This window comes from Bos javanicus, chromosome 2, assembly GCF_032452875.1.
Source record: "Bos javanicus breed banteng chromosome 2, ARS-OSU_banteng_1.0, whole genome shotgun sequence".
Classification (NCBI taxonomy): Eukaryota; Metazoa; Chordata; class Mammalia; order Artiodactyla; family Bovidae; genus Bos; species Bos javanicus.
In genome coordinates, this window is record NC_083869.1 from 64,777,121 (window position 1) to 64,804,009 (window position 26,889).

The 26,889-nt window shown below is 40.6% G+C and overlaps 1 protein-coding gene across 5 annotated transcripts in view; it reads left to right on the forward strand.

Annotated features, from left to right (window-relative positions):
• Positions 1-26,889, forward strand: part of NCKAP5 (NCK associated protein 5) — a 1,114,793-nt gene that overhangs the window by 928,187 nt on the left and 159,717 nt on the right. The gene's annotated exons all lie outside the window — the stretch shown is intronic.

Below are 26,889 nucleotides of genomic sequence, written 5' to 3' on the forward strand. Positions count from 1 at the left end.
TCAGTTCAGTTCAGTTCAGTCACTCAGTCATGTCCAACTCATACTTCATTACTGAAGTTTTATTATAAGAACATTTTCATATATTTTTAAAAATTAAGACTAGTAAATGCCACTGATCCTTTTTCTATTCTTTTGATAAAACCTGTATTTTGTTCTTGGAACTCTGAACAGCTTCAGGAAGTGACTGAGCAGATGATGAATATGTATCCTGAGAGTCCGAATGAGAGAAAAGTTGTGTTATTTTCACTTCTGCTGGAAGCAGTATGCAGGCTATTCTAGAACTCAGTAGATAGGTGGACCAGGCTCCTCTGTGCTGTTATCTCTGCGGTGTGATTTGGGGAGTAATCTGTCCCCAAAATGTCTCTTTTGCCATTGCCTAGTGACCCCCACAATACACTTAGTCTTTTGTTCTTTGGTTGGAGGTATTGTTTACTCTCCTGAGTTCCCAGGTAGCACTGCAACAGAGAAAATTACCAGCAATTATCAGTCCTTAGCACCTTAGCATAATTAGCAGAGCACGAATAAGCCAATTTAGTCTCCCAGCCACCTCTATCACCCCTTTGAAAAGCAAAAAACAACAACAAAAACCCAGGATTCCCACTTATAAGAACTTTCTGTTATTTGTTTTTACTTCTGTGCATCTCATTGAAAATAATTTTTACAGCTTGGAAAGGAGTTGAAAAGGGTCATGTGGGAATGGATTTTTCAGGAAAGGCTTAGTGGAGAAATGAAAGAAGCTGAAAAAGTAAAACATCAGACACTAGGAATGCTCTTCTGCTTACCAAACCTAGTTTGTGTAAGAGAAGCAAGAAGCCTGGGCTTTGCCTGTTGTGTCTTCAGACTGTAGTAGGAACTAAAGGGGAAGAGTCAGCATCACTGGCGAAATCTGAAAATTTGGCCAGAGTACCAGATAGAATAAATGCCTCAAGTGTCTATCAACAGCCACAAAGCAAATCTAATGGTATGTGTGCATTCTGTTGGAATTGTTAAAAAGAGAGATTTGGTGAGTTTCTCTAGTTGGATTGCTCTCCATGTGAAGTCCTTGTGCCAGCAGCATCAGCCCCACCTAGCAACCAACTAGAAATGCAGATTATCAGGTTCACCACAGCCCTAATGATGGGGAGTTTATCAAACTGATGGGAAATTTATCAAACTGATGGCTCTGATGCATGCTACAGTTTGAGAACTCCTACTCTACGTCAAGGGTCAGAAATTTTTTTCTGCAAAGGGCCAGATAGTTAATACTTGAGTCTTTGAAGGCTGTAGGTGTCTGTCAAAACCAAGTACTCCTTTTCCCGTTGTAGGCCAAAGCAGCCAGAGGAGATATATAAATGAATGGGCATGGCCGTATTGAGCCCATAGGTTGTGTTTTGTAAATCCCTGTTCTAGATAATAATAACAGCTCCTACTTATTGAGTGTCTCTTGTGGGGCCAGTATAAGGGTTTTCATAAATCATCCCTTTTATTTCCTCAGTACTCTATAAGATACATGTTGCTTCTGTCATCTCACAGGTCATGAAATGAGTATCACACTTGCCTAAAGGCATTCAGTTCACAAGCTCAGAATTCAGGCCTTATTTCACTGCACAGACCATGCTTTTCTTTTCTTCCTTTTATGTTAAATGAATGGAAACTAATAGCATTGTTTCAATATTACTATCATGACATAAGTCAAACATGGCTGACATTTTCTTCACTTGGTGAACTGGCTGTGTCATTGTTTCAGTAAATATAAAGGAATATTCATAAATGCTTTTCTCTGGTTAGTTGTTACCTCAGTCTGCTGTCTCTGTTTTTTTGTTGTTGTTGTTTTTGTAAGAAATGAGGTCTCCTAGCTGAGAACTAAGAGGACACCACCTTATTTCTGGAAACCAAAAGTGGGAGGAGTGACCCGTCACACAGGGCACTGCCCAGGCCATGCTCCCGCGGGCTGCAGACGGGGGCCTCCCCAGGGGTTCTGGGCATCTCAGGCAGCACCCTTAGAGAAGACTGGACAGAAAAATGGCAACAGGCGATGTCTACTTCTCAGTCTTGTCATGCACTGAGCCAGCGTAGTTACCTGTGGGAAGAGGGCTGTGGAAGGGTCACAGGAGAAAGAAGGTCACTTCCTGGGACTGGACCACACATGTGCACTGTCCACTCGGAGGAGAGTCGTGACAAGAACAACGGTGTAACATGAACTCCTGGGTTCCACACACCTCACTGAGAGATTTACTTGCTGTCTCTCCATTTATTACCATAACATACAATGAGGAAACATTTCTATTTTACAAGTGACAAATAAAATCAGGCAGATCCTTCAGCTTGGACTTGAACTTGTGTGTGACTTCAAAGCCTGTGTCTCAACTAATATATCATAGTAGTTCTGTAAACTAAAAACAAGTTCAGGGTCAACCTTGGGCTTTGCAAGAGCTTTATAAAACCTAAAAATTATGTTTCAGAAATCAACTGAAGTATATTTAAACCTTACCTTAGAGGCCTTCATTTAAAAGCAAAAATCAGTAAACCGGAGACTTTAAGGTCATGCATCAACACAATCTCAAAAAATCCTATGAACTTTTTTCCTTTTCTTTTTTACTGAAGTATAGTTAATTTACAATGCTGTGTTCATCATTGCTATACAGCGAAGTGACTCAGTTATACACAGATATACATTCTTTTTCATTATGATTTGTCACTGGATATCGTATATAGTTCCCTGGGCTATACAGCAAGATTGTGTCATTTATTCATACTGTATATAATAGTTAGCATATGCTAATCCTAAACTCCCAGTCCACACCTTCCCCACCCCACCCCCCTCAGCAACCATAAGTCTGTTCTCTACCTTTATGAACTTTTTAGTGTCATTGTAACTGCTGATCACTGAATCGTTCTTTATAGCATAGAGCTTGTAAGAACACACTCTGGAACAAGACTGTCTAGGTTTTTACCTTGAGCAAGTTATTTTACCTTTCTCTGCATTTGTTTCTTCATCTGTACAGTGGGACTAGTAGCCACGTCCACCTAATGTGGAAGTTGTGAGGACTAAAATAATACATAAGGACCTGAATCAGGCCTGACACACAGTGGCTTGGCCATCATTTCACTGGTTGCAATTGTTTTTTGTACGACTCTACCTCCACACTCTGTCCCTAACTAAATGACGGTGGATATTTACCACCCTCTCCGTGTGGCCTTCTGCTCATGCGTGAGAAGCAGTCTCACGTATCAGCACCTCTGGGGATACCGGAGTGTCCATTTGCCCCTGAACGCAAGCACCTTCTCTTTCCTGCCATCGGTTCTTGCCTCATCTTTTCCCACCTTGCACAGCACCCACTGATTGCAGGCACTTACGAAAGGTCTGTTGCACTAAGCTGAACTGTAGTCTGTTCTCAGCTACTAAAGAAACTTTTGCTTGCTTTGTTTTCTTTGTGCTGTTAACTCTTGTTCCCTCCACTTGCCTGATCTCAGGTTCGACACAAGCCCTGCTGTGTGCTCCCTCACTTCATTCATGTGTCCTCAGAGACGATGAGTTCTGAATGGGTGGTCCTGTACCTTGGAAAGGGGGGCATTTGGGGCATATTGTTGGATGATACAACATTTGGGAAGCATTGCTGACACTTTTAGGGGACTGGAGACAAAAATGCCAGCCTTCGTCCCTTGTACCTAACTGCCTCAGAGTTCCCGCCAGGCCGCCATCTGAGCAGAGAAGCTAACACCATGTCACATAGAAACTCAAAGTATCAGGGGCATGGTTTAATAGAAGCTGAATTTTTTTTGGCATTCTTCAAGAAGAATTGAACTTTTTCATTTTTAATTGTGCCAAGGATTGTTCACTGATGCAAGAAAGCACACCATTGAGTGCAATGGCTCTCTTTGTGTTGACTTGCCAGGACAAGAGAACAGAGTCTGTACTTATGGCTATTTCATTGGTGGTGACTCCAGTGGGCAAGCATCTGACCACTTCACTGTATCTGCAGTGGAGATTGCTTGAGCATTTGCATATCAAAAAGCATCTTGTTCTATTCTAAATTATATGTAGTTTTCCTTTTATGTGAGTTCAAGTTTGTACAGTGTATTTTTTAAAGTAATATACTTATTATGATGACAGGATAGAAAACAAACTCAGTGAGGGGAAAAGGTACATGGAGTGGGTCTGGAGAAGACCTGCCATGAGCTTTGCAGGCTCTCATATTAGAGTCACACAAGATACACAGTGGGTTGTGACAGTGTGTATGGAATGTAGTCTATCAGGAAAACTCGGTGGAGCCTCAGTGCCCAGGATTTTATTAAGGGCTTGTCACATAGGCACCCTTTGTCCAGCATGTATCAACTTCTAGACTCCCAAAAGGAAAGCAGGTGTTTAACCAAACCACATCATATATACACACAGCTTAGGCACGGTGAGCCACTTTGATTAGCTCAGAGGGTGGGAAGCTTCCAAAATCTGGACGCCAGCTAAGAGCCAACCTTGGGTAAGAGGGCCTTTCTGCTACCAAGAGATAGCAGTGAAGCCTGCTATGTTATTTTTTTTTTCCTGTGTAGTGGGTTATATTACCTATGCATATCATTGGTAAACGGTAGGTGGGAATTAAAAAATATTTGTTTACAAAGGACATTGGGTCTGATAGACTGAGAACCATTTTCTTAAACAAAATAGTCCTTCACCCCCAGATACCCACCCAGAGGACTGGCCAGAGCTGTGAAATTACAATGTTTTGTTATTGGCTTCATGGGCCCCAAATCAAATACTAAAGTAGAGTTAATTTTTTTTAATACGTTTTACTTTCTCCTCCCACCAGCAGTCTGTTAATGAAAGGGTAGCAAACAGAACATTTCTTTTCCTGTGTTATGAACAAACCCAGAATGGCCTATTCTACCCCCTATTTCTTTATCTGTAAACTTCCTATTTTAACCTGGGCATAGTCAATACTCAATGAACAACAATGGTTTCTGCTACTCCTGTTGTTCTATCACTAATCCTGTAGCAGAAGTGAACTCTAATTTTTCTTTTAGACCTGAAGATCTTATTGACTGCTGTTGTGGATTTCAAACATGATTCTGACTTGAGAAACAAGGATGATTTCAACATGAGGGCAAAGCCCAAGGCATGTCGTACAAATAAAAGTTGCATGTGGTGTCATCAGATCATCTCTGAAGGCTCTCTGCGCCACTCCCACCACCCCGCCCCACTTGACACCATGCTGTGGACTGAAATAACAGTTCCAGCAGGCCCCCCCTGAAAACAACATGCGTAAACAACAGGTGTGCTGATTAATTGTTTTCTCATCATGGTGCATATTTCACACCCCATAACTCCCTAATGAAATACCAAAAGAATACATAAAATTAAATGATTCAAAGATTTAAAGGGTTTATCCTTTTTATGGCAGAGTGGGAATCCACTGAAAACTTGCAAAGAAACTGTAACACCACTACTAGTGATATCCCTAAATAGGTAATGTTCTTATTTTTGCTTCAAAAATTGACACTTGAAATGAAATGAAGATGGAAAACCTCAAAAGTGAGGCAGGTACACATACAGGGAGTGTAAAGCAGACCATACTTGGGTTTTTACAAAAGGACGAGATTAATTATCTCATCCCTTCTGCTAAATGAGCAGTTGAAAACTCCAGGGAAATGTAGCATTCTGTGACAGTGGTCTTTTGTTTTCCCATTGCTGTTTTCAAACTTGCCTTTGACCTTTGCAAGTGGGAACTAGAGCGTGACTGTCTAGAAAGGACCAGCTCAGCATCACGCTTGTAGCCGTATACCATTCCTTTTGCCGCACACCCTGCTCTGCCTGCATTTCAAAGCAGATGAACCTAACATGAGTTTTGTTAAGTGATTTTTAGTGCATAAGTATGTTGTGTAAGATTCTGTGTTACCATCTGTTGTGGAGCCAACCATTTTGCTGGCATAAATCCATATGGCTCACCTCTCCCATCCTATGACCAGCCCAAGGAAAGTAGTTAAAATGAAATGTGAGCAACAGTGAAACTTGAACCAGCCTGTCAGGCAGTTCACCTCTTCTGTATTGAATTCTACTAGCATTCCCTTTCCTCCCCCACATGATTTGCCCTCTGTTACATGGGTTGGATGCTGGTAGCTTTGGGGTCCTTGTGGGGAAAAACCCTGTCATTATTGAATGAATTTCTATCGACTTTGCTGAGGATGTGAAATACTATATTTAGAGATCAAATCAGATCCTTAATGTAACTGAAGAGACCATTAATGCTTTAACTCTTAGTAACCTCCCCTTCCTTGGTTTTTTGGGTTTTTGTTTTTTTTTTTTTCTTTTTGGTCTTCTTCTTAAGGGCATGATCAGCAAGGCAGACATGTGAATTGTATCATTAACAAGGCTTGTCATAAACTATACCATCCTCATTATCATGCATTAAATTTTGTGGATGGTCATCCTGGAAGTTCATATTAAATTTGGTGGCTTACCTTGAACATGCTATGTTTCATTAGCCACTTACCAATGTAGAGACGCGGGAGAAAGAGGTAATTTGTCTGTGTCCTATGGGCAGCACAAGGACAGCTATCTCATTATGAATTAGAGTCTACTTAACTACACTTGAAGTCCAGAAAATTGGCTTCAGGATATCATCCCACTGATAACCACGTACCAAGATCGCTAATACATTGGCCTTCCTGAGACTACTGTGCCTTTCTTATATGTTCCTTCTGACACTTCAGGTTGACTCATTGAATCAGTCAGGACAGACTAGGTACCCTGTGGTGTGTGTGTGTGTGTGTGTTCTCAGTCATGTCCGACTCTGCGACCCCATGGACTGTAGCCCTCCAGCTCCTCTGTCCATGGGGTTTTCCAGGAAAGAATACTGGAGTGGGTTGCCATTTTCTTCTCCAGGGGATCTTCCTGACCCAGGATTGAACCTGAGTCTCTTGCTCTTCCTGCATTGGCAGGCGGATGCTTTACCACTGTGCCACCTGCTGTGATAGCAATTATAAAACCTCTGTGGTTTCAGACATCAAGTTTATTTCTTCTTCATGTTCCATGGCTCTTGTGGATCAGAAGGGGAGCTCTGCATGTTTTAGACATGCAGGAGAGGTGACCTATGAAGCAGACACTATCTCAAATGTTGCCAGTCACCAGGCCAGGAAGAAGAGAGTTCTAGGAGGTCTTATATCACTATTAAAAGCACTCTGATCTGGACCACCAACTTCACAATTCACCAGCCAGAACTAGTCACATGGCCCCACCCAACCGTAAAACAATAGGGAAACACAAGGCAACGCTTTCGCAAAAGGAAAGTGAGTTAGGCATACTTTCTAGCAGCACTCGTGACCAACACACTCGATCAGCATCCTCCTTTCTTTTCTGTACTTTAAAAACTAGAAAGCCACATACATGATTTTTCAGCTTCTTTTTCTCCTAAAAAAGAATGGAGCCATTCTTTAGGACCATTTCTCCTAAAAAAATAGTCCTGATTCTGGCCAGTGAAACCTAAATGGAACTCTGCAATGGGGACTTATGAAAGCTTTGACTTTCCTGATAAAGGGGATTAGGCACAACCATGGTGTTTTTCATTCATACTTAACTCCTTCTTCCTATCTGGAAGGTGAAGCAGTGTCAGCACATGCAGCAGCCATCTTGGCATGAGTTCCCCACCCCTGCCCCAAGTGGAGGAAAAAAAAAAAAATATATATATATATATACACACACACACACACACACATATGGCATAGCAGAAAGCTGGGAAGAGAGAATTTGGTTCCTTGATATCAGCGAACCACTAGACCAGCCCTGGACTGCATACCTGTGGACATCCAGCTATGTGATAAGTATAAATCTTGTAGGCTGTAAGTCAAACTGTCCTTTTTCATAACTAAATGCAATCCTGAGACAGTCTTTCTATGTTTTGAACGTCAAAAGAAAAAGATCCCCTTCAGAAGAATGTGTTACAGTCACTCCAATATTATTAGAATATGGCTTGGAGAATTAATGGCTCAGACTGTAAAGCATCTGCCTGCAATGCAGGAGACCTGGGTTTGATCCCTAGGTTGGGAAGATCCCCTGGAGAAGGAAATGGCAGTCCACTCCAATATTCTTGCCTGGAAAATCCCATGGACGTTGGAGCCTGGTAGGCTACCGTCCATGGGGTCGCAGAGTCGGACACGACTGAGTGACTTCACTTTCACCCTGTTTTAGACCACTTTTTGCCACTTGGTCCTTTTGGTTTGTCATTTTATGTTGACTCTTCCTCACAATAAGCTAGTTTCTTTGCAGTAACAAACAATCCCCCAAGCCTCAAATCGCCTACCTCTGAACTTCTTGACGTGTGAGAAAACAAATACCTGTATGTTTAAGCCCCTGAAAGTCAATGGTTCTGCATCTTAAAGCTAGATACTATACCCACCAACACAGTCTGGATTATTCTTGAACTTAAAAGGGTCTGTAACCTGCAATCTGTGAATGTTTTCAGGTTTTCTTATGAAGGGCTATTTGGAGAGACGATTCTATTATGAGACCTCCTTAAGAGTCCCCAGTGTATTTCCCATGGTCAGTTCCATCCATCTGAAAAAAAGAAAACCTGCTAAAAAATGTCTTTTATCACATTTTCCATTCTGTTTCCTTTTTCTAAATTGAAGGACTCTCTAAAAGAAATCCTTTAATAAAAATATAAAGCTCCCATTCTGTGATTTTTAAAAGTCTGGTTTTCATGACTTTTGGGGGGACCTGGGGCACACAGAAGAAAATCTGTGGGAAGTAAAATGAAGGAAGAGAAGAGAATATACTGTGGTTTTAAAAACTTTATGAAAGCCTTGAAACTACCTATGAAAGTATTTCCGTTTCCTGAGAATTTTACTGAATAGGGCTGAAATCTCTCAGAATGCAAAACACTTTAAAAATTGTAACCTGCTTAACATTAACCTTGACAAATTCAGGTTCTGTCATGTGAATGAATGAATGTGTGCACTCTTGAGAATTCTGGACCTTGAACATCTAAATTGAAGTAGGACAGCAGAAAATTATCTTTATCTTTCTCTCTCCTTCCACCTTCCATTCCATCCCCATTCTCTCTTTAAATTTTTAACAGATTGAGTGAATGACTTTAACAAAAAATCTAATGAGAAAGTCTCTTCAAAAGCACTGTTGGATTCCTCACTTCTTATTGCCGGTGCTTCCAGGAAGGACAGCACTTTGCTTTATGACCATGTATTGATCGCTAATATCTTTATTGAACCTTGTCTCTTCTTTGCCTCCTACAGGCAAAAGGTGAGAGTTAGATAATAGTATTAATTTTCCAGACATCTGCACACGTTTTAATGGCCTTTTGAAGTTTGAAAATCGTTTCTCTGTGAGCCCACCACAGGGCTAAAATGCCATTAAGGTCTCAACTGCAACAATACATAATGATCATAGCTGTAGAGGTAGGCTTGTCAATGAAAATAAAACTCATTTATTTTAGTGGAGATTCAAATTAATAGAAGGTCCTTGCCAAGCCAGAGCCAATGCCTCCAGGTTCTAGAGGCAAATGGCAGGACATAGGATGGCTGAAATTCACCCATCCTTGTTCACATGTGTGGAAAATCAGGGCTGGGAAAGATTTCCATGTCACATGCAACATGATGTGGAGGGTTGGGGAACAGTCAAGTAATTGGGTTCATAAACATTTTGTAGCCATGGTTCATTTTTTAAGATCATAGAGGCCTGTGGTCCCCTTGTCAGAATAATGCTTTGAAATATACAAAATAAATGACATAGGATAATAAGGAAACAAATTATATTGAGGTACAGTTGCTAAAATATTAAAAAACACATGACATATTAATATATGTGCTTCATTTCTAGAATATGAAATAACAAGTTCAAATAGATTTTCAACAGCTGTAATGTGACATGAAGATGTCTGATTTCTGTCAGTGACAAAGTCACCAGTTAATATATCACTGAAGTCTGATGCCTACCTTCCTGTCAGAAGGAGATGCTAAATTTTAGTTCAGGTTTCATGAAACTGAAGATGTGCATTCTTCCACCAAGTTCACAAATGCTGTGAATTCTATCCATGGACTCCTGGAGTTTCGTATTAAGAAGCCCTGAGCATCTATATTTTCTACTTCCTGGGAACTGTGTGTTTATGTAGCTACAAAGACAATTATTTGTATTATTCCTCACAGAGGAATAAGTGTAGAGTAGACTTTCTAATATTAGACTTTAGAAAATATTTGGATGACTGTGTTTCATATTTTATGTCACTCCTGGAGCATGTACCCCAAGTTTGATTCTGTGGAATTGGATTGAGTTCTCTGATGACAGCCATACTGCTTTTTTCTTGGCCATCTTACAACTAATAGCAGTGTGGAGCTAGAAGCACCTTGAAAAGTCTGTTTCTTACTCTTTATACAAGGCTACCTGGGCAGCTGTTGGGACCCTACCAGATACGATGACATTTTCACTAGCTCTACCCAGCTGGCCAAGGTAACCACATGGAGATACTTGCTTTACAATCTGACATCTGAAATTCTCTGAGAGTAAAGGAAAATTGGTTTCAAGGAGTCTTGTATATATTTTCCTTATGATTCAACATTGGTTCTCTCATGGAACATAATTTTAAGGGACAGTAACTTCAAGTTAACCTCTATATGAATGAAATTATCAGGGAAATGTTTAAAGTTTGAGAAAAGGAAGATTTAAAACCAGGGGAATGTGTTTTATTTCTTGTAGCATACTAGAGGAACCGATTTAGTCTGTCCCATTTCATAAGGATAAAGAAGCATTTGATAGCAGCAGCCCCTGTGATAAAATGATTATGGCAGCAGGGAGAAAGAATCTAATCAGAGAATTGATCTGTGGATTCCAATTCTGTAAGAGCCAACATCGATCAACATAAATGTCAATAGTGAGATCAGATTGAGAACTGCCTGATTCCTTCAGATGGTTCTGGGGGCTGATGACAAATTCAAGAAGTAAATGTGAAAAGGAACTGAAAACTTTTACAATCACTCGATTGACCAGCAGCAGGCTACATGGTACTTTGGTGGTACAGGATAGGCTAAAATTAATTAGAGATTGTTCCACTGGACATGGAACAACAGACTGGTTCCAAATAGGAAAAGGAGTACGTCAAGGCTGTATACTGTCACCCTGCTTATTTAACTTAATATGCAGAGTACATCATGAGAAACACTGGACTGGATGAAGCACAAGCTGAATCAAGATTGCTGGGAGAAATATCAATAACCACAGATATGCAGATGACACAACCCTTATGGCAGAAAGTGAAGAAGAACTAAAGAGCCTCTTGATGAAAGTGAAAGAGGAGAGTGAAAAAGTTGGCTTAAAGCTCAACATTCAGAACACTAAGATCATGGCATCCAGCCCCATCACTTCATGTCAAATAGATGGGGAAACAATGGAAACAGTGGCTGACTTTATTTTGGGGGGCTCCAAAATCACTGCAGATGGTAACTGAAACCATGAAATTAAAAGACACTTACTCCTTGGAAGGAAAGTTACGACCAACCTAGACAGCATATTAAAAAGCAGAGACATTACTTTGTCAACAAAGGTCCATCTAGTCAAGGCTATGGTTTTTCCAGTAGTCATGTATGGATATAAGAGTTGGACTGTGAAGAAAGCTGAGTGCCAAATAATTGATGCTTTTGAACTGTGGTGTTGAAGAAGACTCTTGAGAGTCCCTTGGACAGCAAGGAAATCCAACCAGTCCATCCTAAAGGAAATCAGTCCTGGGTGTTCATTGGAAAGACTGATGTTGAAGCTGAAACTCCAGTACTTTGGCCACCTGATGCGAAGAGCTGATTCATGAGAAAAGACCCTGATGCTGGGAAAGATTGAGGTCAGGAGGAGAAGGGGACGACAGAGGATAAGATGGTTGGATGGCATCACCGACTCAATGGACATGAGTTTGAGTGAACTCCGGGAGTTGGTGATGGACAGGGAGGCCTGGCATGCTGCAGCCCATGGGGTCACAAAGAGTTGGACATGACTGAGCAACTGAACTGAATTGAACTGAAAGGATTTTCACATTGTGGATATGTAGTACCATGTGGTGAAATATAATAATGGTTGTTTTTGTAGCTGGTAATTTATAGTTGGGCTTCTCTGATGGCTCAGAGTAAAGAATCCGCCTGCCAATTCAGGAGCCGTGGTTTGAACCCTGTGTCAGGAAGATCCCCTGGAGAAGGAAATGGCAATCCACTCCAGTATTCTTGCCTGGAAAATCCCATGGGTAGAGGAGCCTAGACCTATAGTCCATGGGGTTGCCAAAGAGTCGGACACGACTTAGCCACTAAACAACAACAATTTATAGTTAGATATGGCGATTTAGAGAGGGAGCAGAAGAAACTTAGTGCACTTATTTATTGTGCCTTTGGGAGGCCATGTCTAGAGAGTGCAGTGGCATAGGAAACTGTCAGTTCTCAGAAAGGTTTTATGGGGTAGACTCCTGAAGTCATCATTTGCCATTCTGTATACCTTTATTGATTGTGTGCCCACGGTTTTTGCTAAGAACAGGTCCTCACCTCATGTCATGTTAGAGACCATGGACAGCAACAGAAGAAGCATCTGCAATGACTTTCAGGATCAAGAAAACCAGGGAGTGTTAAGGCATGTGGAGTTGCTAAGGAGTAGGACAGGGATGTTAGGTGGGTGGGCAGAAAAAGAAGAATGTGAGTATAAAATATCTCTCTGCCCACTGCCACTTGGGGCCATCTTGCTGATTTGGCAGGAGATTCCTCTCAGATTTCCTGTCTAGGCAGGAGTTCCTTTCAGAGTATGGGTGGCCCTTCTGTGGGGGCAGGAAGGGGAATATGTGAAAATAGGCAGCAACTTTGAAGTCACCCTAACATTCTGATTATAAAGCAACTGTGACTCAGAATTGACAAAACTGACATTCATGGAATATTTACCTCTCTTTCCCTTGCTATTTGCATTTATTTGTACCTCTGTGGGGTACACTCTGTTGGCACTTCAGAACTTGGAGTCTTATGTTTCAAATGGTCGTTATTACTTACGTGCTGCCAAAGTGGTGGTTCTTCAGTGAATGTGATCTCATGTTAGGAAGCTGTCTCATGACTACTGTTGGTTTGCACTGATAGACAAGTGTCACTGCTTGAGGATAGGTGGGAAAATGCATGCTATTCTGTTAATAAAAATTATGTCAAAGTTCAGCCTTCTCAGGTGGTGCTAGAGGTAAAGAATCCTCCTGCCAATACAGCAGACACAGGAGACGTGGGTTCAATCCCTGGGTCAGGAAGATCCCCTGAAGAAGGAAATGGAAACCCACTACAGTATTCTTACCTGTAAAATCCCATGGACAGAGGAGTCTGGTGGGCTACAGTCCATGGGGTTACAAAGAGTCAAACATAACTGAATGACTGAGCACATGTTAAAATTCAAAATTCCACTCTTAACCCAGTAAGCTTAGTAAAGTTAACAAACTGTATCCTTGCTTGATTATGGGGTATCTTTCAGAGTTTAATGATTATCATAGAAGATGATAGTCAGGGCCCACCTCATGGCTGTGAACCTGTGCAGTCACATAAAGCCTTAGAAGGGCCCTGTGCTTGATTTCACCTTGTCCCAAATCATCTTGAAATCTTACTATGTTTTTCACAAACGAACCACTGCACTGGGTTCTGTAAGTTATGTCACTGATCCTGAAAATAGCTAACGTTTACTGAGTAATATGTCCCAAGCACCTGAACAAATGGAGTCTCTATCTTAACCTTATAAATTCCGAAATTTCTTCTCTTGAACATCCAATCTTCAATAAACTCCTATGCATTAATATCACCATCTGCCACAATGATGATACTTTTGTACATTCAAATTAGAGGGTTTCTTATTTCATTAGTTTTCAAACAATGGAAAAGTATCAATATCTATGAAAAAAGCTACACCATCCCACACAAAATAGCTGAACAAGAAAGTAAAGATTTATGTTGAAAAAAATTATTTGAAGCCCCTGAAATTATGAACATCGGGCATTTGAGGAGAAATATTTGTGGTCCCCAATTCATAATCTGAGAAGAAATTTGTTGTCTTTAAAATTAGCTGATTAGTAACAAGTGTTCAAAATGGATCTCGAATTCTAAATAATAATTCTTGGCAATTTGGATTTTCCTATAGTTTCACAAGTTAGTCTAAGGGATAGTTTCTTGTATCTATAGTGCCTTGTAATATTTGTAGATCTATAACCAATTTCTTTGTAATAGTTATTTATAAATCAGTAACCAGAACTCGTTTTTGGTATTCTCTGAGATTGAAAATGTTGCATATGTTATCAAATGAAAGGAAACTCAGAGGAAGGTAGTTTGCATCTTTTAAGAAAGTTCCCATCAAGGCAAATTTATGAAAATTAATAAATCTGTAGTGATTTGAGAACAGAATAATTTTAGGATTATGGTAACTGGTGATTATCTTAGAAGAAAATGAAGAGATTATCTTATTTGTGTTTATGCATCAAATATCCATTTAATACTTTACAATTCCCACTCTAAAAGATTAGGAATTTCTCTTTTCACCTTCTTTCTCAGTGCCTGGTTCACAAATTCATAGTGTTTACCGAACATGCTTGACGAGAGTAAAGTGTTCTGTGCTTTCAAATCTGAAGCAAAAGCAATGGAAGCATTGTTTTATGTCTCATGCAGGATATGCCTTTTTGATGCAGTTGTAAACCCCCTAAAATGTCATACAGATGTTTGTAATGTCATATCAGGTACTTTTCTTTTGGATGTTATAGCTGAGTTTGTAGTCAACTTATTGGAGGATTTGCTGGGGAAACCAAGAAACAATTTTGATGTCATTTCTATCTCAGATTTTTGTTTTTAACAGCTTCTCCTAATTTTCTTGAAGTACACACACACACACAAAATTGAAATTTAAATAGAGAATATATTTAACAAACTAACAGAAAAATAAAAATAAATCCACTTGACTTGATAAATCCTATGTAATAGCTGGAAACTGCCATTTGCCAAGAAATAATTTAGCTCAGTGAAATGTATTTTACAGCTAATCCTTTAATGTCTGTTTTACATATTACCCTTCCCACTGTTAATATTGAACAATATTGTAAGCTAGTAATTTTATGTGCTATATTTCAAATTGCTATTAGGAAGCCACATAAATAACAATTTTCAACTGCTTGTTTATAATACCGTGAGGCATTTCTTACCTTGGGGTAGACTAACAGTGGATTAAAAAAAAAAAAAAAAACTGCTGTGGGGATGTAGCTCCAGGGAAATTCTGTCTCAGATATGTAGCTGCTGCTGCTAAGTCACTTCAGTCGTGTCCGACTGTGTGTGACCCCATAGACGGCAGCCCACCAGGCTCCGCCGTCCCTGGGATTCTCCAGGCAAGATCACTGGAGTGGGTTGCCATTTCCTTCTCCAATGCATGAAAGTGAAACGTGAAAGTGAAGTTGCTTAGTCGTGTCCAACTCTTAGCAACCCCATGGACTGCAGCCCACCAGACTTCTCTGTCCATGGGATTCTCCAGGCAAGAGTACTGGAGTGGGGTGCCATTACAAAACCTATAAGGCCAAATAAAGTCATGAGTCTGAGACCCTGATAATCTACAACTGAATATTAACTACCAAAGGTCAGCTGAGACTAGGGGCCTTCGAGTAACATTCAGCCAGAAACTGCCCTACTTGATATGTCTTCACAAATGTTATAAACTGAATGGGACTCCAGCAATTTGTCCCATTAGAGTCAGGGCCTAGAGCTATAAAATGCAGAGGAGAGCTCATCACAGAAGTTGTCTTCATCCACTCTGATCTGTGTCTTACCCCAGCCCCCCTGCAGGGAAATATTGTGAGAGTGACTCTTGCTGCCTGTGAAGGTCCCAATGGTTATGTAATCTCCAAAACTCTGCTTTTCATTTGTTCTCATTTTTCCTTTAATAATGTAGGGCGGCACCCATCTGATAAATAATTCCTCATGATTGGGTATTTTTTTTTGGTTCTTCCAAACACTGACAAGACATTTTCCTTTTCTAGAAGAGTCTCCTCTATGGTCAAGCAATAATCATTTGATGTTAATATCCCCTCATAGTGATTGCAAGAACAGAGCAGGGCCCAGGTCTGGTTTCCTGCTGGCAGCCTGGATGCTGCATGGACTATTTTGGCGTCATAGGAGGAGTCACTCTAGGTCTTCAGAATTAGTGCCTAGAGGTCTCTGGAGCACAGGCAGCTCTTAGGACAGCCCTAGCATGCAGCATGAGTGAGGATCCTGGGTGAAACTCCTTGGCAGCCCTTTTAGGAAGAAGCTTGATGAGAAGGCTATAAGCTGTGTGTGCCTTCTGTGTCCACATTTCCTCTGGACCCTTCTAGTGTCTTCTTCCAGGCCTTGTTTACATGGACAGGGGTCATGGAGGCCAGCAGCCATATTCAGCATTAGGGAAAAATGTGTGGTGGGCAAAGGAAGAGGAGAGAAAGCACGTGTTTCATAGAGTGACGGGTTCAAATCCCGGCTCCACTACTTGCTCACGCCATGTGACCTGCCACAGGTGCCTCGTTACTGAGATGTCCCTCTCACCGTGCTCCTCCTCAAGTCTGCCTCTGTGGTCTTGCTGAGCTGAATGCAGGAATATGTCACTCTCCCTCATCTCTGGACCTTTTGTGTAGGTGTTGCCCAAAGAGTCATCATTTCTTGTTCATAAAATCTCAACTTAGCTATTTCTTCCTGGGAGGAGCCCTCCTAGAGCCCTTTGCTGAGGTTCCCATGGCACGTGACACTGGGGGTGCAGTGGCTTGTCCCACAAGCACCGTGTTCCAGAGGTTGCATTTGTTCATGATCATACCCTGAATAAGAGAACATAGTAGCAAAAGATGTCATGAGGGACCCGGAAGTCTCTTTCCAGGTTCAAATCCCTGATCTGATCTGTTCTTTAACTCCTGTTGTTCCTCAGTTTATTCATCTGAAAAGTGGAACTCATAGATTCTCCCTTGTTAGATGATCCTAGGATTAAATAAGGAAAAAATAGCAACTTGACTTTTTTTTTTGCCTTAGCAAGACATGTAGTGAGCACTCTATAAATCCTTGCTATTTTTTCCTTAGTTTTACTTTTTAGTTAGCTCCAAATATTCATGTACAAATTGTGTTTTCCTGAAAAGAATGTAAGAAGGAAACATCACCAATACCAAAAATATTATCAATAATATTAATACTCATAAAGTACATTTTTAATAAATTAATAATTAATGTTTCAGTATAGTAAGTGAAGCTGTGACATTGTACTTAGAGTTATTTCTGTTTTTAATTCTGTGTAATTGTCTTGTCTAATTAATTTAAATAGTTATTTTAATAAGTTGTTTCCACAAAACTATCATTAACCAGATTTAATTGTAGAGTTAAGAGTCTGAACTCTGCAGTCAAACTGCCTAAGATTTAAGTATGAGTTATATGACCTTAGAAAATAATTTTAGCTCTGAACCACCATTTCTTCACCTGTAAATGGGGATAAGTATAGTCTTTACTGTGAATTGCAATAAGGATTTACAATGATAAAATTTGTGAAAATAGATACTTAGTGCTAAAAAAAGTTCAATCAGTTGTCACAGCTATAGTTACTGTTGTTGTTATGAATACTTCTTTTTTAATTATTATCTGCCTCTGAGAATAGATCTTGGCAAGAAAATTCCCAAGACAACAGCGTTCACTTAATGGGAATAGCGTAAATTAAGGGCTTAGAATTTAGACAGAAATAAGTAACTCATGACACGAGTTTGAGTAAATTCCGGGAGTTGGTGATGGACAGGGAGGCCTGGCGTGCTGCAGTCCATGGGGTCGCAAAGAGTTGGACACAACTGAGCAAATGAACTGAACTGAACTGAAGCAACTCATCCTGCAGAAGATACCTATGAGGCTGTTTCCTTACTTGAGGGGATAAGCAGACAGAATAGGGTAGAGTTTGAACTCCATAGTAAGGCAGACCTGGAAGACAATCCTGCTTCTGCCGCTTACTGGAGTATATCCTTGTGACTTTGGATACCGTCCTTAGCTTTGGTTGTTTGAGTTCTTCATCCTTAAAAATTAAGAACTTACCTTTTTCCGTACAGCAGTGTGAGGATTCATGAGATAAGATCCGGAAGGGACTTCACTCAGCATCCCTTTCCCTCACAGGGCAGGAGGTGAATCGTTTCTTCTAATAAACAGAGTATTGGACTCTAGTGACCACCAGTGCAGTTTCTATTAAGTCTGGCAAAAATAGAAGGTCAAGTTGTTTTTCTCCCTAATTCCTTTAGTTCTGTGAAATCAGAGGAAAAATATTTTCCCCCCACATGTAAAAGTCAAAAAGCTTCAGAATCCAGGAGATTTTTCAAAAATAAAGCTTGATTAAAAATGTAAAATGCAGTGTGGATAATTTTACAAAACAGCAGGGGCAATTGCAAAGCACTTATTAAAAGTACCTGTTAAAGTAATTAGTGATAAAAATGGAAATTTCAAGACACTTCTGTATTTCTTAGATCCCAGAATAGGCTCAGACTGTGCTAAATCACTTCCTCTCTTAGATCAGAGTCACAGAAAAAGACAAAAGTGAAGTTTCAGAGAGTTTTAGGGTTGGGAGGCAGGTGTGAATCACTGTTAGGAACTGGCTCTTCCCAGGTCTGAGTGCTCTGATCCCATCACTCACCCTGCATCCTGTTTCCGAACATTTGTCACTTAGCTGTTACATATTAAATACTTATGATTCCTTCTTGTTTGTTTTATGTAAAGAGACCAAGCAATTTGCGAGCTTGACAGGAAGATATAAGCACCTGTGGCCTAAACCTTTTTTGCACAGAATATTATCTTATTTATAGGGCTTCCCAGGTGGCACTAATGATAAAGAATCTGGCAGCCAATGCAGGAGACGCAAGAGATGTGGGTTAGATCCCTGGGTCTAAATAGCTATCCACTCCAGTATTCTTGCCTAGAAGTTTCCACAGACAAAGGAGCCTGGTGGGCTACAGTCCCTGGGGTCACACAGAGTTGGGATGCAATTGAGCAACTGAGCACAGCCCATAGCGCAACAGCATGTATTTAACCGTGTTGCCACTCTGACCCCTACTCTCACCTCCACTTCTGCCTCTATCTTACTCTTCCTGCATCTCTCTTGTATATTCTACCTTAAAAATGCTTCTGTGTTGTTTTTTTCTCATCTGTGTGTCCAGGCTCCTCATTCACATTATAGATTACACTAATGAGCTTCCTGAAGTCTGTTCATGGTTCTTAGTTAGGACTCTCACATAGTAGATGCTTCGTAAATGCTTCTTGTTGGACTAATTAGAGTGGAGACTCCTCAGGGCAAGGTTTGCTGTTTACATCGTAATCCACATCTCATTGGTCTTCTCCCAGCAGGACCTCAGGGCACTCTTCATGGAATTTCAGGAGAAGGCAATGGCAACCCACTCCAGTACTCTTGCCTGGGAAATCCCATGGATGGAGGAGCCTGGGTAGGCCGCGGTCCATGGGGTCGCTAGGAGTCAGACACGACTGAGCGACTTCACTTTCACTTTTTACTTTCATGCATTGGAGAAGGAAATGGCAACCCACTCCAGTGCTCTTGCCTGGAGAATCCCAGAGACTGGGGAGCCTGGTGGGCTGCCGTCTCTGGGGTCTCACAGAGTTGGAAATGACTGAAGCAACTTAGCAGTCATCAGTCTAAGCTGCAGAAGCCCCAAATAAACTTCCTAGTCACCAAACGAAATGCTCCCTAAGGCAGCCACTGGGTAATTAGGTTGTCATGGTAGCAGGGACCCTTGAAGAAGGTTTTGAATATAGCTTTGAAATAATTGTTTCAAAACATTTTATAACCTTGGATCCCAGAGAAGTAGAAAAGAGGATGTAGAACCATGTCATTTGCAGAAGCACCATCCAGAGTGAAACAGAATGCACTCAGGGCACAGAAAAATGGTTATGTGAGGAAAATCTGAAAGTTGTCATGGAAAATAATAATTGCAGCAAGGACTGTTGTAGATGGCTAAAAAAAAATAGCTATAAAAATTTTAGACTCTGAAATGAGATCAAATTTTGATGGACATATTTTTTAAAGGACCTTTAAGAGAATATTCAAAAGGCATGCTCTGGCATCAGCAGGATGACTGAATGCAAATAGTTAGAATGTTTTATCTTTGTATCCCCAAATGGAAATAATGACATAAGTAATTAAACATTAGCTTTTATCTAAAAACATTTGTCCTAGGCTCAAATTTTTGTGAATTTAAGAAAGGACCATATAATACTCAGTTATGTAATACACAGTTATATAATATTCAGTTTTATGATAAATTCTTAATGGAATGGAATGAAACCTCTGAAATGTGAACCAAGTGTCTGCCACAATATCTCTTGATTGGATTTGGAAGGGCTGATGAAAAATTACATTTCTGAGTGTGGCAAAATATAAGTAAAAATATAAATCTAGTGTGTGAGTAAGATAAAACTTGGGGTTTTTGACTGGTCATTTGATGAATAAAGCTTCCAGAGAAAATTATCTTTATCAGGCTTCAAGTCATTTTAGGAGATTTCCTTGGACCTCCTTTCAGCCTTGTGCGTATCTGTGAAAATCACTTTATTACTCAACAGAAGGAACAAGGCTTTTCACTTGGTGATGTCTAATTCAAGCCGTATTTAGAACAAGTCTCTTAAACATATACCAAATCCACCACACATGTTTTCCACCCCTGTAACAGTGGATAGCCAAGGTTTAACTTTCATCACAGGAAAAGTATGGAATTGGCAAAATCTGAAGATGCTCAGAGGATTTCATAATGACACACTCCAAACTTGCTTCCCTTGTGTTGGGATTAAAGGAGATGAAACACACCACCTGGGACCAGCCTAGGGCTGAGTTGAAGGAGCAGGAATAGGGCTCTAGGAAGCTCCCTGGAAGCTGTGAGCCGAGATCAGCTGTCCAAGGTGGAAGCAGGACAATTCGAAAACAAAGCCACAGCTGAAGAAGCAGTAAGTTCCTCATCCAAGAAATCAGCCTAAGATTCAGGACATTATGAGACAGGAAGGAAGGTGGCAGGGTACAGCCATCAAAAGAATGACACAACCATTAAGAATAGGATATGATTTAAAAAACACACACAGAGCAAATAAATAAATAAACAAACAACAGCAAAACAGAACCTACTAGGCCCAAGATGGTGGAAGATTTTACTTCTAGTTGACCTTAAGCCTCATCAGGCTCATTAGGCTCTAGTTAGACCATTCAGTTCAGTTCAGTTCTGTCGCTCAGTCGTGTCCCAACTCCATGGACTGCAGTATGCCAGGCTTCCCTGTCCATCACCAACTCCCAGAGCTTATTCAGATTCATGTCCATTGAGTTGTTGATGCCATCCAACCATCTTATCCTCTGTCATCCCCTTCTCCTCCTGCCTTCAATCTTTCCCAGCATCAGGGTCTTTTCCAATGAGTCAGTTCTTCGCATCAGGTGGCCAAAGTATTGGAGTTTCAGCTTTAGCATCAGTCCTTCCAATGAATATTCAGGACTGATTTCCTTTAGGATGGAATGGTTGAATCTTCTTGCAGTCAAAGGAACTCTCAAGAGTCTTCTCCAGCACCACAGTTCAAAAGCATCAATTCTTCGGCACTCAGCTTTCTTTATAGTCCAACTCTCACATCCATACATGACCACTGGAAAAACCATAGCCTTGACTAGATGGACCTTTGTTGGCAAAGGAATGTCTCTGCTTTTTAATATGTTGTCTTGGTTGGTCATAACTTTTCTTCCAAGGAGCAAGCATCTTTTAATTTCATGGCTGCAGTCACCACCTGCAGTGACTTTGGAGCCCCCAAAATAAAGTCTGTCACTATTTCCATTATTTCCCTATCTATTTGCCATGAAGTGATGGGACCTGATGCCATGATCTTAGTTTTCTGAATGTAGAGTTTTAAGTCAACTGTTTCACTTTCCTCTTTCACTTTCATTAAGAGGATCTTTAGTTCTCTTTCTGCTGTAAGGGTGGTGTCATCTGCATATCTGAGGTTATTGGTATTTCTCCCAGCAATCTTGATTCCAGCTTGTGCTTCATCCAGCCCAGCAATTCTCATGATGTACATGAGACATGGGACAGTTCTGAGGCTGACCATATAAACCAAAAAGTGGGTAACACCCCAATTCTTGGAAATTCCACTCCTTTCCCAAAATAGTTGTAATAATCCTCCCACTCTTTAGCCTGTGAAATTACCCAGCTCGTGAAAACTAACCACCCTATATTATGGTGCAATCTCTTGTCTTCTGAGACAGCCCACACTCTGTTTTTGGAATATATATCTCTCTAAATAAACCTGATTTCACTTTACTATGACTCGTTCTTGAATTCTTTCCTGCATGAAGCCAAGGACCCTCACTTGGCAGCTGTCCCAGGGGCTCACACAATACTTGAGACATGACTGTCTTCTGGTGTTCCACTTTTCCTACAACAAATAGATCTGTGAGGGAGCACTCTTGCATGCTCAGTCGCTTCAGTCATGTCCAGCTCTTTGCAACTGTATGGACTCTAGCCCATCAGCCTCCTATGTCCATGGGATTTTCGAGGCAAGAATACTGGAGTGAATTGCCATGCCCTCCTCCAGGGGATCTTCCCGACCCAGGGATCAAATCTGAGTCTCCTGCATTGCAGGTAGATTCTTGACCACTGAGCCATCGGCGAAGCCTGACTTAATGCCAAGTACAAATAAGCACCCAACTCACAAGAGAGTAGGAGCAGCCACACTCCACAGGGAGTGAGCAGGAGCAGGGGAGCATAAGCTCTGACACAAGCAGTGACCAGGGGCAGCTGCTGGTATTGTGTCTCTTGGAGAGGGTGCTGAATGACCAAAGATACCAATGGCGAGTGGGCAAATCCCAAGAAATTCTTCCACTCCTCCTCTAAATATCCTGCTATGAAATTTTTGGAAAGTAGAAAAATACCTTCTAATGTTGGTAGAGTACTTTAGAAATACATAATAGAATTCAGGAAAATATAGTGAGTAAAGAAGCTTTAGCTCTGGATCATTTGGCAATAGCAGACCTCACTTCATAAATAAAACAGGAATTCAAGAATTGTGGGCGGAGGAGCCGTTTCCTTTGACTAAGAGACCTTTTCCACAAGGAGAGAAAGAACTCTAGAGAATATAAAACAGGACAGGGTAGATTTCAGGATATCACTACTAGAGCATTTACCAAGGCTGAGTAAATCAAGAGAATTGAAGCAGATCAGATTAAAAACACAAATTCATATCTACCTTTTGTTGCTGAACCTAAATTACTTATGGTGGTAGAGTCCATTAATCAGATATATACCATATTCACTCTCATAATTTCCTTTTTATAGGTATTTGGTTTTCTTAGTTGAAAAGGAGAATAATTATATGGATGATTATGGTATCAGATTAATTCTCTTACCAAATCTGAATAAAGATAAGGGAACAATGGTTAAATGATCTGTTTTGTATGTTCCTCTTTACATCTGACATCTTGAAGTGAAAAAAAAAAAAATTACATGTTCCTTTTCAAACTTCAGGGACTACATCAGTAAATACAAAAGCTGCTCAGAACCCTATTTTGCTTGGTTTTTCCTGCATGGTTTCCCATGTTACTCACATTTCTCAGATAATCTACTTTTTAACCTCACCTTGTAGCACTGAATAAGGACTCAGTGTTTCCCTGGCCTCAGCAATCACTACATTCCTGTTGAGACATCATCTCAGTACTGAGCAAAAACCCACAGGTAGAATTCTGTTAAATGCCACAAGCCATCACTAAGCATCTGAAGATCTGCACCTCAATGAGTGAGAAGAGACAGAAAATGGCAAAGTGGCCCTCCAGCCCCATTCTGAAAGGCCGTGTGTGCATCATTCCTAGTCTCTGCTGCCTTTATTAGCTGGAGAGCTGTGGAGCCAGCCTTGGTACCATGAAGGGGCCACTCCACCTCCATCCTGCCGGATAATGGACAGCTGGCCTTGAGTGCAGCCTTTCTCAGCCTTGAGTTACAGATTCAAAACTGTAAAATAGAAAATACAGCTGACTGACTGAAGGCAGAGTAACCCACCAAAAGATCATTAACGCGGCATGTATTTCTGACCCTGGCTGCTCTGGCATTCCCGGGTACCCAAAGCTGACCTTGGTCTCTTCACTCTGGTGTGAGCATGCACTCTGACTGTGGACTGAGCCGCACCACCACTTGTCTCACAGATCCTCGCCCCTCCCCATGGATAGTGACACAAAGTAGCCTCTTCTCCATGAAGCTGAAAATCCATATATATATATATGAATATGTATTTCTGACTTTGAGTTCCCTATGTATACATTTTACCTACTTTTCCCTGAGATCTGAATTATGGCCAGATAATATCACAGTCCCAGTTTGAATAGTGATATTCTCTCTCCTCCTTTGATGATTTATTATATATATATAAACCTTTCATAAAAATTCGTATTATAAGAAGTATAACACCTGTGGGCTGGTGAGCTTTTGTGGTAATTTAACCATGAAGAATGTGTGTATGTGAAAGGATGATCTTTACCTCTCATTTTCTTACCTATAGTCTTAACACAGAAGTAGATTTTATTTTCATCTAAGTCAATTTTTATTTTCCCTACATATGTGGAAACTATAACAGTAAATGATTCATTTGTATCTTAACATTTAAGAAATTACCAATTATCAGTTATGACAGTTAATTGATAGAATACTCTAAATTTCACCATGCTGTCTTATTTATTATCCTTTCTGACTATCCCAGTACCTTTCCCTACCTGAGAGGTAGGTTAAGTAGCTTCTTCCATCCCTTTGTGGCTGGCAAGTAATCTGAGACAAAAAGATTCAGTTACATCCCCAGATCTGGTAAAACCTGTACCTTGGGACTAAAACTCAAGTCCCCTTGCTCTAGGATCTTTCTCCTCTCCCTCATGACTCTACGTATTTCAGTGGAGAAAACTGACTATGCTCAGTCGCTTAGTCCAACTCTTCATGACCCCAGAGACTGCAGCCCGCCAGGCTCCTCTGTCCATGGGATTTTACAGGCAAGTATACTGAAGTAGGTTGCCATTTTCTCCTCCAGAGGACCTTCCCAACCCAGAAATCAAACCTCCATCTCCTGCATTGGCAGGCAGATTCTTTACCACTGAGCCACCTGGGGAAACCTGACCACTTGGATAAAAATAAAATATAACATCATTTAGGACGATGAGTTTATATATACACATACTCATGCTGAATGCAAAACGATGGCATCATATATCTGGTAAAAAGGAATGAAATATAACCATTAACCAAATAAGAAGTCAGATATCTAATCTATAAGGACTCTTCCCCCAAATCACATGATATACCACTCAAAATCATCATTTCTTTTGTTGAATGCCATTTCCCATAACTTCTTGGACTCTTTGCATAATGATAAATGTGTTCTTAAGTCAGAATGTTATCATTTTTTTGGCACTCTCTCAGTCCTTAAAACCCAGATTTGGGTGGAGAAAATATAGACAGCTCCTTCTTTATGGGCTGTAAGAAGCCTCAGTCAGTTACTTACTGAGCATTCACACTGTGACAAGTCTTGGGTCTTAAAGGATCTTTGGTCCCAGGGAACTCATACTCTAGAGAATGCTTGAGATAAGCATTATAGAAATTGTGCAGAAACAACATCCTGGTTCTACTTACCTATGTCTTAACTTTCTTGGAGAAACTAGCATTTTCAAAATAATGAACAACCAGTTATTTATGTCATTTTTGGTGAAAAAACTCCACAAACACAGGTTGAGAGAAGCAAAAGTATAAGTCTGAAGTAAATGGTTTGAGACTCCACTGATAAGGAGAACTGACCCATAGCAGGAAAAAAAAATGCCTTTATTCTTGCAGTTGGATGCAGCACAGCCCTACCACCATGCTCATCCTGAGAGCTGAATGGAATTTGTTGTGACTAACTAACCAAGCTCAGCAATAAAGAATCCACCTGTAATGCAGGAGACGTAGGTTTGAACCCTGGGTCAGGAAGATCTCCTGGAGAAGGAAATGGCAGCCCATTCTGGTATTCTTGCCTCGGAAATCCCATGAACAAAGGAGACTTGTGGGCTATATTCTGTGGGATCGCGAGTGTTGGACTTGACTAGCAACCGAACCACCACGAACCTCCCAACTAACCACATACGGAGGGCTTTCACACGAGTTGAACCTGAAGAAAGTCAAATGGGAAACAGAGTAAAACAGGCCTCATTTGAGAGGCATTTATGTCCTTGCTGACAACATGATGGATCTGCTGGGACAACGTGACTGTCCAGCAACCCCTGCACGCTAAGATGATCCTAGCAGGAATTAATGGCAGAGATCAGTCATTTCCCAGATCAACATCAGCATGCAGCAAGGCCTTTCCTGGGAGACAAAGGAATAGAAAAACTTTTCAGAGGTGAGGGAGCCATCTCAGTCACATTATTTACTTACTCAATTCGATTTTTTAGTGTCTGAAGTCACAAAAGTTGTAACCAAGACAAACCAGGCTGCAAGTACCATTTTAAAAATGTCATCAGCCTAGCAGAAACATGAGACATAAATCACAAATTTTATTGTATTTGCAATTAAACAGATCAAATTTAATGTCCACAGAAAAGCCTTAGTAATTAGGATAAAGATTAATATAGTGAAATGTCCCTGGTTTAGGAGGCCACCCAAGCAAAACTGAAATAAAGAATTGAGTATATAATCGAATAGCATGTGAATATTAATGCATGAAACCCTCCAAGTCCCCAGATCCCTGATGCAATTATTTTCTATTCACATTAATTGTTCCTAACAGATGACTTTAATGACTTTGAGTTGAAATGTGTGCAAGGGAAGATTTCACAAGATCAATGCTGTTTAGAAATAAGGTCATTTTTATAATTATTTGCTCAAATTTTAACCACTGCTCAACATAATAAGGTTAACATGGTGAGTGTTTCATAAT